At 32.8% G+C, this 14798-nt stretch overlaps 2 pseudogenes; both read left to right on the forward strand.

Moving 5' to 3' along the window:
* The first annotated feature begins 5305 nt into the window (after nt 1-5305).
* LOC120180154 lies at nt 5306-7783 on the forward strand (annotated as a pseudogene).
* A 3085-nt stretch (nt 7784-10868) lies between these two features.
* Nucleotides 10869-14536, forward strand: LOC120180209 (annotated as a pseudogene).
* Nucleotides 14537-14798: the final 262 nt, after the last annotated feature.

The raw sequence follows: 14798 nt of genomic DNA on the forward strand, positions 1-14798 counted from the left end.
TTTGAAAAGTTGAGTAAGATATCATTGGAATATATATATATATATATATATATATATATATATATATGATTGAAAATATGGTATATGATTGAGTGGATAAGGGTTGTACCCTAGATTAAAAATTAAAGATTTCGTTTAAAAAAATTAAGGTGCTATTAAATAATGTTAAAGGATATCCACTATTATAAAGTGGAGAATTTAGATGAGATAATTTAGTTGCTATGCAGTTGAGCTAAAATATGGTAAATAAATGTTGTAATGGGAATAATGGAAGATTTATTGATGTGAATATTGTTTCGGAAAAAGTTTAAGAAATAGACATGTCAGTAATTATTTTATAAGATGGAAGATGTTGAAATGTTGAGAGTGAACAAATAAAATTTCATGATACATGAGAATGAATGTGGATTTGATAAGTTAAGTAAACAATTGTTGAGATAATTCTGATTGGAAGAAAATATAAAGTGAATTAATCAAGTATGATATGGATTTGAATATGGTTAGGTATTTGGATCATATATATATATATATATATATATATATATATATATAGGCAATGAGAAGAGTATTTACAGGTTTTAAAAGGCGCTTTGAGAAATAAAAATAATGCAAGTATAAGAAAGGATAAAGAATAAAGTTATGTGAAAATAATGTTAAATATTAAGGTTATGAAAATGTGATAAATATTAGTAATCAAATATAAGTATAAGTGTTATTATGATGTTTTTCATATATATGTGAAAAACGTAATGGAGTAAAAAAAATGAATGAAATGATTTAGATTGCAAGGAGATTTTGATTTGTGAAGGAATAAAGATAAGGAAATTAAATGATAGAGTTTAAAGGTTTAAGAATGAACAGGGTTATGATAAGGTGTAAAGTATAAGTTTGGTATAAAAGTAAGAATTTTTCAATTCTAAGTGGAAAGGATAAAGAGTTATGAATTTTGTATCAGAATTTCAGTAGAGACTAAATTTGGAGGTTTATGAAGAAACTGATTAAGTTAGTATCATTTATCATACTAGGTAAATATTTCATGGATAAGTATGTAAGGTTATATGAAAAGATTGTTGGATTTTAAATTGCATGTCTTAATTATATCTTATGAAGATTTAAGATTATCTCAAAGTTGTGGAAATCTTTGAAAATGTCTTAGGAATTTAAATTAATTGTAGCATTGATATCTATGCATAGACAAATAGTGAGTTTAACAGATTATTCATACTTTAAAAAGGGTATGTATGATTGAGTTTAAAGAATCATGGGAAAATTATTTACCTTTAGTAGAATTTGTCTATAATAATAATTATCAATTGAGCATTAAGATGACTCTGTATGAAGTTTTATTTGGGAGAAAATATCGGACATCATTAATTTGGTTCAAGTTAAAGGATCAGAATTTTATTTTCCAGGATTTATTGAAAGTGGTTGAGGATAAAGTAAAGATAATTTAAGATAATTTCAAGATGACATCTAATCGACAGAAGTATTAGGCAGACTTGAGGCAGAAATAAATTGAATTTTATGAAGACGATAAAGTTTTCTTAAAGTATCGTATTAGGAAAAAAATTAATTATGCAAAGGGGAGCGTATAATAGAGTTTAAAAGATCGGAAAAAGAATGTCAGACTAAGTTAACCAAGTGTAACATGTATTGGTTTAAGGTTGTGTTTCTTAGCCATGTAAATATAGTAAAAGAGATAAGGATTTATTTATATGTATGAAGGAAACTTGAGATATATTTGAATGATAATATTCTCTCTAATCAAGTTTTTAAAGATAAGTATGTTACTTTTGAGATGAAAAAAAAGAGTATTGACATCAATTTGAAGATTGATATGAGTAAAATTTAGAAAGAAAGGTGTATAATAATTTGGATGAAGATGGTATAAGAATAAATTTTGGTTTATGTTGTAGGTCATTAGAGATGGATGAAAGAAATCAACGGACTCATGATGTTGAGTGATACGGATTGAGATTACCGTATGGATGGAACCTTATTATTTCCATGATGAGCGACATTATATTTATACGAATTTATAAAGATTAAAAGGTGTAGAATCGAATGAGTGAAAAGATAGAAATGAATGTAATTCCTTGTTGATTGAAAATAAGTTTAGTAATTGCAACCACGAAGGGAAAGTTAAAGATTTAAAGTCAGATAATGTTGTCATAGGAAGAATTATTATTGAGTTTGTTTAATGAGTAGTAGGTTTGCAAGTAAAGAAATATATAAAATAGTTTTTTTTGTGACATTGTGTAAAAGAAATGCTGGAAACTATTAAGTTAGTTGAATAGAAATATTGAGATTTTGTATGGACGGATTGGATCAAAGAAGTTGAAGAAAAGTGAAAAAAAATTAAGATAGTGGATAGTTAACAGAAGTTCTATATATATTTAAAGAAAAAAAATGGAATTTCTAGATAAGTGATAAAGTATTTATTAATGTCTTGTTCTGAATAAGATTCTCTGTATAGTATAGCTCAGTCCTACATTCATTAGACCTTATGGATCTTTAAAAGAGGTGGATCTGTAGTATAATATGGAAGTGCAAATATGATATAAGTAGACAGTTCCCATATATTTGTACAATGAAAATTCGAGGACGAATTTTCTTAAGGGGGAGAGATTTGTAATATCCCAAAATACGGGTTAGTGACTAAATTGTAAAACTTCATATTATAGATGATTTTCATGGATATAAGTTGGTTTAAGTAATGATAGTTGTTTTGAAATGATATATTTATGTAGATATTGAGCATAAACAAGTTCCGGAATAATCAAAGGATTATAATCGAATCAAATCAAGGCTCAGGTGAGTGCAATTTTAATTGTACTTATATTATTGAACGAACATTGGCTTGCGATGAGCCAATGATGGAGTTACTACGGTAAGAAGTGACTCCTAAAATGTTATTTGATAGGTGATTCTTATATGTACATGAATACATGATATGCATAAACATAAGAGCATGAAACATAAGATATATGATATGATATACATGATTATATGCATATGTGATATATGCTATGAGATATGACCAATGTGAAATGAAATAAGCTATGTGAATATATGAAATGACATATGAATATGCAATATGTGATATGATATGAAATATATGGTTACACATACATGTGGTATGTGACAGAAGAGAAAGAATAAGTGATGAGAAATATATTCATAATAAATGCCCATAGTATATGATACGAGAGCTATAGGTATAGTTGGCATGCCAAGAGTCGAGGGTATTGTAGTCCTTCGGAACGTAGTGGTCCTACGGGACATATATAGCAGTCCTTCGGGACGAATACTGAACAAATGTTCGATGCCCCATGAGGGAATTTATAGGAGCTGTGGTGACAACATTAGTGCAAAACCTCAATGTACTCACATACCTCTATTCTTAATAATATACATGGGCAATAACAACAACAACAATTGAAATATAAATTAAAGTGAAAGTGATGCAAAAAGGTAAGTTTCATGTGTGCATGACTTGATTATATATGTCATAGGAAATATATCCATGCATATTGAAATATCATGATCAAATAGTAAGAATGCATATTCATGAATCTACTGTTACATGTTTATTTATTGCCTCACTAAGTCTATGACTTAGCGTGTAAGTGATTTACACGTAGGTACCAATAAACGTGAAGAGCAAGAATAAAAGTGGCAAGGACAGTATTATTACTAGAAGATCAGATCAGAAGGAATTGACAAAGTATGTATTTTGTTGTGTATAGAGTGTTGGCATGTAATAAGTCATTAATTACGAGTACTCTGATGGAGTTTGTATTTTGTGGTCATTTTTATGTAGATTAACATATTTTGCTTTAAACAAAGTTTTAAATTTCTCTGTTTTTCAAAAGAGTCAAAGTTTGAAAAGTCAATGTGACACCTCAGACTCGTATTCGGGTCGGGTACGGGTTGGAGTGTTACAGAAACTGATTAGGTTTTCACTTTACATCCCAAAACATAGTTTGATAGTGGGGATGGCCTTACTCGATAGACTTCCAACTAAGGAAAGGCTGCATCGCATGAGGCTTATCATTGAATGTCAATGCGTTTTTTGTGATGTTGTTTGGGAAACAAGGGACCACTTGTTCCTTGAGTGTCCTATGACAGTTTCTTGATAGGAATCAATTTTCTTTCTTAATGGCTTATGGTATAGAGTTTTGTCATGGGAAGCTCATATAGCTTGAGCTTGTGCTGGAAAGGTAAATCCTTGCTCACTACGATTATGAAGATTGCTTCGAATGCTCTTATCTACATTCTATGGGAAGAAGAAACAAAAGGTTGTTCCAAGGTCGATCAAGAAATGTGGAATAAATGATCCATGCCATTAAGGATATTGTTGGTTTACAATTAAGTGGTAGGAATATAAATAGATTAGATAGTGTTAATATTACTCTTTGTAATCATTGAGGTATAGTTTGATCGTTGATTGTTTTTGTAAGTAGGGTGATCAAATGTAATCAGAACTCTGATTGTTTTTGTAGCTGTTTTCTGCTCCCTGAATAATAAAATTGAATTATCCAAAAAAATTCAAATATTTTTTTAAAAATTTAGAATTATGTTGTTGAGAAAATAGGAAAGCAGTTTCAACCATTCATTTAATTTGATATTGCAATGTCTTTTTCGTAAAATGAAGCTTCATCCTCCTTATTTTACATATCAAAATATATACTTCATTTATTCTCTCGTATTTTTTTCTGAAAAAAATATTGTATTATTATTTGAGTTTTGCTCACTCTCATTTTTTTGGGTTTTGTTGCTTTCTTTTTTTTCTTCACTTTTTGATGTTACTTATTTCATCGTAAAAACATCTATTTTATTCATTAGTTTTTCGGATATGAGTTGTTTGATTGAGTTTAATTTTGGTAGTGATGGCATATTTTCAGTTATGGGTAAACGGTAAATCCGTTAAAATTGGAGGTCGTGTTGTTGATCATCCACGCGCGTTCAGGTGAAAGCGCATGTCACGTACAGCTGGACCCGTCGTTCTTAAAACGTTCTCTTCTCGTACAAGCTGGCTTGTTGGCAGATATTTATTTTGTAGTTAATTTTTTTCGAGATTGAAAAATATCCTAAGAAATAAAATTTGCGCACGACGAACATACAATTTTTTAATTTCACATCCTCTGTTCCTCGTGAAACTTTCAACTACACGTGTAACCAAATACCTGGACCGTCATTTAATACCATCACAGACAGATAACCGCACTTTCTGATTGGATGCTTCCGCCGCTGCTTTTCTTTCTTACCGCAAGATAAAAAAGCAGAAATCGTTGCTAATATATAAAAAACGACGGATTGAAATTTAATTTATGGTGGAGGCTGCCATGGCCGACACTTGCAGGAACAAAAACAAGCGTTTCAACATCGGAGCCAAGATGACGAACGGAACCGGTGACGGAGATGAAGATGATACGGAGGTGAGGAGTGTGACGTGGAGGTCTGGGATACGCTAAGCAACAGCTTTAATAAGGCGCAGACCGTGTTGGATCAGAACCGGGAACTCATCAAGAAAGTGAATGAGAATCACCAGTCAAAGATTGCTGATAATCTCGTTAAGAACGTCGGATGGATACGGGAGATCAACGGGAATATCTCAAAGGTTATCGATATTTATTCCGATTTGTCGGTCACTTTCTCGGAAATTTTTCGTCAACGCAAAAGGACCGGGTACGAGGAGGTGGAAAACAAGCGCTCTTAAACTGAATTCGAGTAATTATCCCAAAAACTTTCAGCTTTCGTCTTTTGATTTAAGGTTCGATCTTTTATCATGTTAGTCAGTATGTTTGTGTCAGTGTGTCGTTTGTTTTGTTCAATAAAAAAGTTTCAGTTTCAGGTGCTGTTTAAGGTTTTACGAGTCAAGCTGTCCTCTGTTTTATTATTAGTCATTTGTGAACTGAACTCTGATGGGACCGTGTTTTCACATTTAAGAATAATGTTAAGCTGATGGTGGTTGTGCTTAATGTTCTATGTGTGTTTGTTTTATTTTATAGCTGCGGGACTTCCTTGTCTGCCTTTTAATCTTGCCGGCAGACAGACGAATCGTTGAATACCAGGTATTTTTCAAACATGAGGACTAATCTTTCGAATTTGTGTCTGTCCCTTTCAATGATATCGTTTCTAAAGTTTGGATGTGAGATCTGCGTATCATGTCTTACCATTGCACCCAATACTTGTTGGTCTTTGTTTGCATCTTCGTCTTACTATTTGTTAGCAAATTTCACTAATAGGTGTGGGATCATAGCTGCAACGCTCAATTTACATTCTTGGTTAAGTTTTCTTTCTTAGTTTCACTACTACTATTTAATTCTAATATCTTTGTGAAGAGTTTTCATTCTCTGGAGGTGAATCTGTGGTGCATGCATTTGTAATTGTTAGTTAGGCAGCAGTGGCTGATTGGTTTCTGGTGGCTGCTGCTGACTTCTATGGTGCTTTCTGGTGAAATCACGACTATTTTGGTAAGCGATGGAAGATTGGTTTATGGTAGGTAGTTGTATGGATGGTTATGTGGCGCAGTTTGATGTGAAGGAAGGTAACGACTAATTTCATTGGATCATTCCTTGGAAGATATATAATTGACCTTGTGAAAGTTTAAAATGGTTGCTGCTCAAGTCATAGTATAGTTTGGTTTGGGGCTATTGATTAAGGTGGAAGCTAAAATTGTGCTGCCTGTGAGGCAATATTGGGGCATTTTTCTTCTGGAAGTGTTTAGAAATGGGGGAGGAGACCAGATTTTGGTGAATAACACACTGATACTATGTTCAACTGTTCTGGTTATTCTTTCCATGTCTGATCCTACAATGCTTTACTCCACAACCTATTCAGTATTCACTTCTCCAATTTTAGTATGCTAGAACACGCTACTGCATATTTTTGTTCGCTGGGTTCCTACTTTTAACTTTTTTTTCGTTCATCTTCTCCCCCTAGTTAATTGAATGCACCGTTGCATTCTTTCAAAGGTGAACCTCCCCTGTTTTAGTAAGTCATTGTAGGTTCTCAATAGATGGTTCCCACTTCGCTGTGAAACAATTATAGTAATTCTTATTGGTTTTACACGAATACATATGGTTGCAATTTTGGTCACATGTTTGATTTGTTTTTATAGCAAAATCAGATGATGTTGATGATGATAATGGAACCTATGCAATTATTTTGACCCACCAATTCAATACACAGCACCCTGATCTCATGGTGATGTCTAATCTTTTATAATATGGTACTGCATTTCTTTCATCAAGTAATCTCTTTGTATTCCTATCGTTGTATTCATATTTGATTTGTATAGGATTTTAAATCATTCTGCCATGCATGCTTATCAGCATTTTCATCTACAGGAGCAGGTCGTCAATTCTATAAATCCTGGTATCTGCCGATAAATGTAGCACATTGTGTTCTCTAGGCTTTGTTTGGTACGAAGGATGAAAATGAATGAAAGTGGATTTTTTTTAATCTAGTGATTCAGTCATAAACTCTAGTGACCATTTGTGTAGTCACAAACTTTAGTGATCACTTTTGAAACTTAAGGGGAAAACGAAAACTTACTCAAAATTTAGTGATCATTTGTGTAGTTTATCCTTATTATAAATATTAATCATTTGATTAATAAATTTTCATCATTACTCGTCCCCATCCATCATACCAAGCAAAGTCATTGAACATGTGTTTCTTATTCGCCTGGAAAATATACGTAAGAAAGGGAGAGATTGAGAAATGCTGAGATTTTGATAAGTTGGGAACGTTTCGGTAACACCTTTATGTTATATTTGCCTCATTTGGCGTTATCGATGAGCGCGAGTCTAGAAATGCTTAGAGTATTCTCAATATAGGTACTTGGTTTCTGTTATTGACTTCCGTTTATATGTATTTAACATTTAATTGATAAGATCGATTCTTCATTTGATTGTTTGCTTGCTTCTTTTTTACAATATTCTTGGAGTTAATGGATCTGTCCAAGTTCGACGCAGAACCTGGAATTATTGCAGAGTAGGTTTAAATAGCTATTTGAATGCTTTGGTAGTAGGTAATGCTAAAGCTTCAAAGCATGTGGCGTATTGTTGAACCACCTCACTTGTATAGAGTGATTGGTTTTCAGTGGAATGAGGGGGAATAATTGTTCAGTAAATGAATCGAATTTGAACGAAATTATATTTTTATATTTAAGTTTGTGGATGGTTGATATTCATTAAAAATCTGTCTTACCGAAATTCAAAAATCCAGTTCATAGTTGTTTAATGAACTCGATAAATGAACAAAAATCAACCTAGGAACCATTCTCTGTTCATTTAAAACAGAGGGCAGTTGTGGTTCAGTTATAGGGTTGGAACTTTGGACCCTAAGTGCATGTCTCGGGGCATGATAGTCAGAGAGGAATTGCCCTTCCAATTGCATCATGTGTGCCATTTAACCTTTACAATAAACAAAAATTGTGAGCCGTTGGTGATTTGATCATTTGAAAAAATAACATTGTCTTGAACAATAATCTTGGATGGATCCATTGTTATATATTACCATAATTAAGATCATGGCCCAAAGGAAGAAGATGGCTTGCGCTCGTTACTGATCAGATTTCATGCCGTTGCATTGCCAAACAAGGGAAGTGCTTCCACCTACAATCATGATTGTTTTGAATGTCTTGAAACTTCTCTAAGACAAGTGTCCGTCTTCATAGCAACCTTTGATTTTCCCTTGAATAATTTGGCTGACAAAGTTGTAATATCTAAGACAGTTAATTAGTCAATAATATAATTACTTCAATCTACTAAAAAAAGTTGGTCTATTCAAAGTAAAGTAGGATTAGGTACAAAAACCTTCTCCTTATTAAAATTTATAAAATCCTAAATACGCGATATGAACTTAAGCTAAAAAATAAATGGCAACAACGATGCCTCTATTTTCTATGTAATTCGTGTCCATACATGGTCATAATATGTTACTTTAATTTGCATTAAACTTCAACTTCAATTATTATTTATTAAATAATTCCAAGATAAAAATGTTCATACAATGATGTCTCTAGTAAAGTTACAAAATAACAATCAAATTAAGGACATTAATAAAAGCAAAATATCATATTTAAAAAATAATAATTTAAGAAAATAATATATTAAAATATAAAATATCTTAGAAATAGTGATTGAATACTTTGTAAACATTAATAACAAAACAAATAAATTTGTGGGCTTTAATTATTTCGCAAGCATTGAGTTCTTTCCTCTTTGATTATTTTCTACTCAGTTCTTCGTCTTTAAACCAACCATACCTAACTTTTATACATCTGTTTCCAAAATTAAATAATTTTAAGGTTTACTTTATTATTAAATTCAATTATGAACAAATAGATTATTAAGTCTGTTTTTTTTAATGTGTGTCATGTTTTATTTACATTTTTATTTTTAGTTACTTGCATCGCGTCCTCAAATTATATGTCCCCATATTATGATCTTCATTTTAAGTTAGTTCCTAAATTTTTAAAAATTTTAATTCCATCTTTAAACTATGACTGTCATTCTAAATTAGTCCTCAAATTTTTGAACATTTCAATTTCATCCCCAAACTATGCCCTTCATTCTAAATTATCCCCCAACTTTTGGACATTTCAATTTCATCCCCAAACTATGCCCTTCATTCTAAATTAGTTCCCAAAGTTTTGAACATTTCAATTTCATCCCAAACTATGACCTTCATTCTAAATTAGTCCCTAAACTTTTTGAAAATTTAAATTTCATCCCAAACTATACATATATATCAATCACATCTCTTGTTAATAAAATCGTTAAGCCAAGTTATATTATTATATGCTATAAAAAGTAAAATTTAGGTTAAGTTATGGTTGAAACTAATTGCATATTTGGATGGATTTGGGGATGAAATTGGACGATTCAAAATTTTGGGTACCAATTTAAATTGAGGATCATGATTTGGGGATGAAATTGAAATGTTCAAAAGTTTAAGGACTAATTTAGAATGAGGCTAGTATTTTGAAGATGAAATTGGAATATTTAAAAGTTTAAGGACCAATTTAAATTGAGAGTCATAGTTTGAGGAAAAATGATGCAATTAACTCTATATAAATTATAAAACATGTTTTACATATTGAATTATGAAATCAGTTGAAAATCGTAAGATTCTATTAGGGAAGTTATTGGGAGTGGTCAAAGCAAGAGTAATGGAAACTCAGCGAAACTTGCGCTCATTATTGATCATGTTTAGTTTCATCTACGGAAAAGATTCTCAAAACTTTCAAATATCAATTATTATTTCTGTTCAAAACAAATTAATTTTAAATTTAAACAAAAATTGTAAAAGATTACTAGTATCATTATAAGTACATTTGATATATCTAAATAAATATAATTATTGTAATTTGTAATATATTTAAATTCAAGTTAAAAATGTGATGATAAATCTAAACATAGAACTTGACTATCTCCACACGGTTTTAACTCGTTAAAAGTTATTTCGATTTCAGCAGTGATTAAACATAATTTTAATTAATCTGATTAGTGATTATTACTCGGTTCAATATTTTAAACAAAATTAACAGAAGAAACACTCCTTGCATGTCCAAATATAAAAATACAGAAACAAACAAAAAGAACTTGAAAAACTAAACTAACCGCACTTCAGCCTTCTAATAATACGAATCCTGAATCCATACAAATACCCCGGACAACCAAAGATTCGCTAAGTTCAAACCATTTCAATCAATCGTTTCTTTCATTTTTTGATCAGTTGGAGAAAAGAAAATAAGAAGAAGAGTTGATCCATGGGAGCTTACAGGATGTGGGTGCTTTACTAGGAAGTTCAAAGTCATTGAGGCGCCACCACCGCCGGATGTTAAAGCTGCATTCCAAAAGTATGCTGAAGGCGGGAATCAAATGACGGCGGAACAGTTGTGTAGGTTCTTGGTGGACGTGCAGGGGCAAAGCGGTGCGACGGTTGCCGATGCGGAGGAGATTGCGTTGCAGGTTCTGCAGAAACGACATCATATGGCGAAATTCAGAAGGCACGCCTGGACTCTCGATGATTTCTATCAGTACTTGTTTTCTGCATATCTAAATCCGCCAATGGATACGAAGGTGACCTGTTTTTCATTTTCGAGAAATTATTCGTTGTTTCTAGAATGGTATGTTTGTCATTGTTAATGATTTGATTTTTGAAGCTGATGGAAGTATATCAAATTAGTTTTTGATGTTTCTTGTTGAAAAGGTTTTCTCTTAATGCAAAGTGAAATGGTTTTTGAAATTTTGATTCAATAAGTGGGAAAATTTACAATTTTAGATAAGAGAATTGAAGAATGTTCGTCATCTTTTGTCCTGCTTGATTATTGTTTGCACCCTTTTTCGTGTATGTATATGGGTGCGGATTATGAGACCATGTTTCTCGACAGTTGACAATTACTAGCAACATTGAATTCAGGTCCACCATGACATGACGGCTCCTTTGTCCCATTATTTCGTATTCACCGGACACAATTCATATTTGACTGGAAATCAGCTCAGCAGTGACTGTAGCGATGTCCCCGTCATAAAAGCACTGAAGAGAGGTGTAAGAGTGGTGGAGCTTGATCTATGGCCTAATTCCACAAAAGATGATGTGCACGTTCTACATGGAAGGTAGAATTACTTTAATTTATTTGTTTTTGGATTGTGCTTGGTATAATATTTTTCAATGTGGGAACTTCTAGATATAATCATACCAGTTTTTCTCCTCTTGCTAGTGGCTGAAGATGGTAATGGTCATATCTCAGAAATCATTAATTTACGAGGGAAATGCATAATTTTCTGGCATTGATTTGATAAATAATTGTCCCAGGATTAGTTACGTATTCCTTATTTATATGCAACCCTTCAAGTTTGGTTTTACACTTTCATCTAGAGTTGGTTCATTTATTGGTTCATTTTGTTTTGCTTCTACTTGTTGAAAAGCCATTGAATTGTCTGTTTATGATTATAGGACTTTGACAACTCCGGTGGAACTCAATAAATGCTTGACGTCCATTAAAGAGCATGCTTTTAGTGCATCTGAGTATCCTGTTATAATTACTCTTGCAGACCACCTGACTCTAAAGCTTCAGGCAAAAGTTGCTCAGGTACTTAATAGCTTATACACTTCTTTATCTTTCACCTTCCAGTTATGCTTGGAAATCGAAACACCTTTGGTTGATGGGAAAGTTAATTTCATTGTAGATGATTAGTCAAACGTTTGGGAAAATGCTGTTTTGCCGTCAATCTGAAGGTTACAAAGAATTCCCTTCACCAGAGGATCTGAAGAAACGGATCATTATTTAAACCAAACCTCCCAAAGAGTACCTTGAAGCTCAGACTAACAAAGACAAAGACAAGGAAAAGGAAAAGAATTCAGATGATGATGTTTGGGGAAAAGAACCGGCAGAGCTTGTTACGGATCGAGAGGATGACAAGGTATGCTTTGAAATGAATTGAATTATACATTGTTTTCATTTAAACCTAGTATTTATCTTTTAGTACCGATTACGAGGAATCTTCTACATGTGCTCCTAGATAGCTCCATCATCTTGGAATACTTGTGTAACTTTTTATGGTTCTTACAATGTAGTTTCATGTATGGTTGCAGACTGATAGTGATGCGAGTGAGAACAATCAGGATGAAGAAGAGACAGATGCATCCGAACCTGAGTTAAACTCTTCAAGAGCCCCTGGTTACAAAAGTCTTATCGCCATTAATGCTGAGAAACCCAAAGGTGGGGTGAAGAATGCACTAAAAGTTGACCTTGATAAAGTTAAACAAAGGCGCAGTCTGATTGAACAGGCACTTGAAAAGCTACAATGTCTTATGGAACAGATGTTGTGAGGTAATTATTTTCATAGTTTCAAACCTGACACATTCCTTTTTTTAATGCGGTGAATATGTAAAAATGTAATTGATTTTTCTACTTTATTATTAACTTTTTCCTAATTCGTCAATTTCAAGGAGTTTTTTCTGAAAAATCAATTATATTTATTGATTTAACATCAGTCATATTATATTTTTTGATTTAATACCCTTAGCAGTAAAGCGCGTTCTCTGTATCGTGTTATATGTTGATTTGGCGTCACGTGTGGTAAGGCGTCCCCTGAAGCGCATCTTATGCTGACATGGATACACGTGTGTAAAGTGCGGCCCCTGGGACTCGCCTTACGCCACGTAGGGGTATAGCGCGGGGTAGGAGCCGCGCCTTACCTTTAATTCTGAATAATCAATCAATAAAATTAAATTTTAATTTTTTTTAAATTTTTATAATATATTGCTACATGTAATTTATAAAACAAACTAAAATTAAGCAAAAAAAAACAAGAAGGGTAATCCTGTCATTTTACATTATTGAAATCAAATTCATCTGACATGTCTGCGAACCAAACAGAATATGAAATTGGATTTCAATTCAATTTTCTACCAACCAAACAGAATATGGAATTGGATTCCAATTCCTAACAGATTCCAATTCATTCACAGATTCCAATTCCCTCAGAAACATTCCAACGAACCAAACGCCACCTTAGATTCACCCAGAGGAATTTCCTTAGAATATATCCCAAGGGTACTCGGTTTAACTCCTCAAACTACAAGCCACAAATTGGCTGGATGCATGGAGCTCAAATGGTTGCCTTTAACATGCAGGTTTTGTTTGTCTACTTATTTCAGTTGCTCTATTCTTTGTATACTAAAATGCTGTTCGCTGAAACTACTGCACTCATGCCTCAAGTTGCTGGATAAACTTCGAAACATAGTCTCTAGATTTGTGTTATAATCCATGAACTTTATGCTGAAAGTAAGTAACAGCATGCGTTTCACATAGATTTTAATTATGCATGTGTATTGTTGAGACTGAATGGAAAGATGTAAAGAAAAGTTAAAATTCCTAAAGCTGTTCTTCAACATTGAATTCACAAATTCTAGCAAATTGTACTAGGTCATACGATTAAGGGTAAATACGATTCAGTGTTAACCGGTTCCCATCCTTCTCATCCTTTTATTGAACCCTTTATCGTCTACCTGACAGGAGAGATTTTACATGGGAGATGGATGGAACTTGGATTTTAAGAAAACACACTTCGACACCTATTCGCCACCTGATTTCTATACAAAGGTAAGAACGATTTGCACCAGTAACCGGAGATGCTGATGGTTTATATATTTGCACCAGCACCCTGCTTCATGAATTTAATGCTGAATTTTAAATGCAGGTAAGCATTGCAGGAGTGCCAGCTGATGAAACAATGAAGAAAACAAAGACAAAGGAAGACAACTGGAAACCTGTTTGGGATGAAGAATTTGTATTTCCATTGACTGTTCCTGAATTGGCCTTGCTCCGAATTGAGGTCCACGAATACGACATGTCCGAGAAGGATGATTTTGCCGGTCAAACATGTTTGCCGGTGTCTGAATTGAAGCAGGGGATTCGAACTGTCCCCCTCTTTGATCGCAAAGGAGAAAAGTTAAACTCTTCAAGACTTCTAATGCGATTTGATTTTATATGAGACTACAAAGAGAGATTAATTTATTTATGTATGAAGTATGGTTGACGGACTACCTGGTTTTGCTCCATACGTTTCATTTTCCTTAAATGATAATAGCAATTACAATGTTAATGCTTTTGGTTATAAAAAAAATAAACAATAATTAGTTGTTCATAAAGGTAGTTAAGTAAGAATTATATTGTATTGACAGAACAGATACCTATGAGTACACTTAATACAGATACCTGATCAACATTTTCAATAATCCACAAATCACGGATTCTCCAAATAAAATAAACA

Source organism: Hibiscus syriacus, unplaced genomic scaffold (assembly GCF_006381635.1).
Source record: "Hibiscus syriacus cultivar Baekdansim isolate YM2019G1 unplaced genomic scaffold, ASM638163v2 tig00112491_pilon, whole genome shotgun sequence".
Classification (NCBI taxonomy): Eukaryota; Viridiplantae; Streptophyta; class Magnoliopsida; order Malvales; family Malvaceae; genus Hibiscus; species Hibiscus syriacus.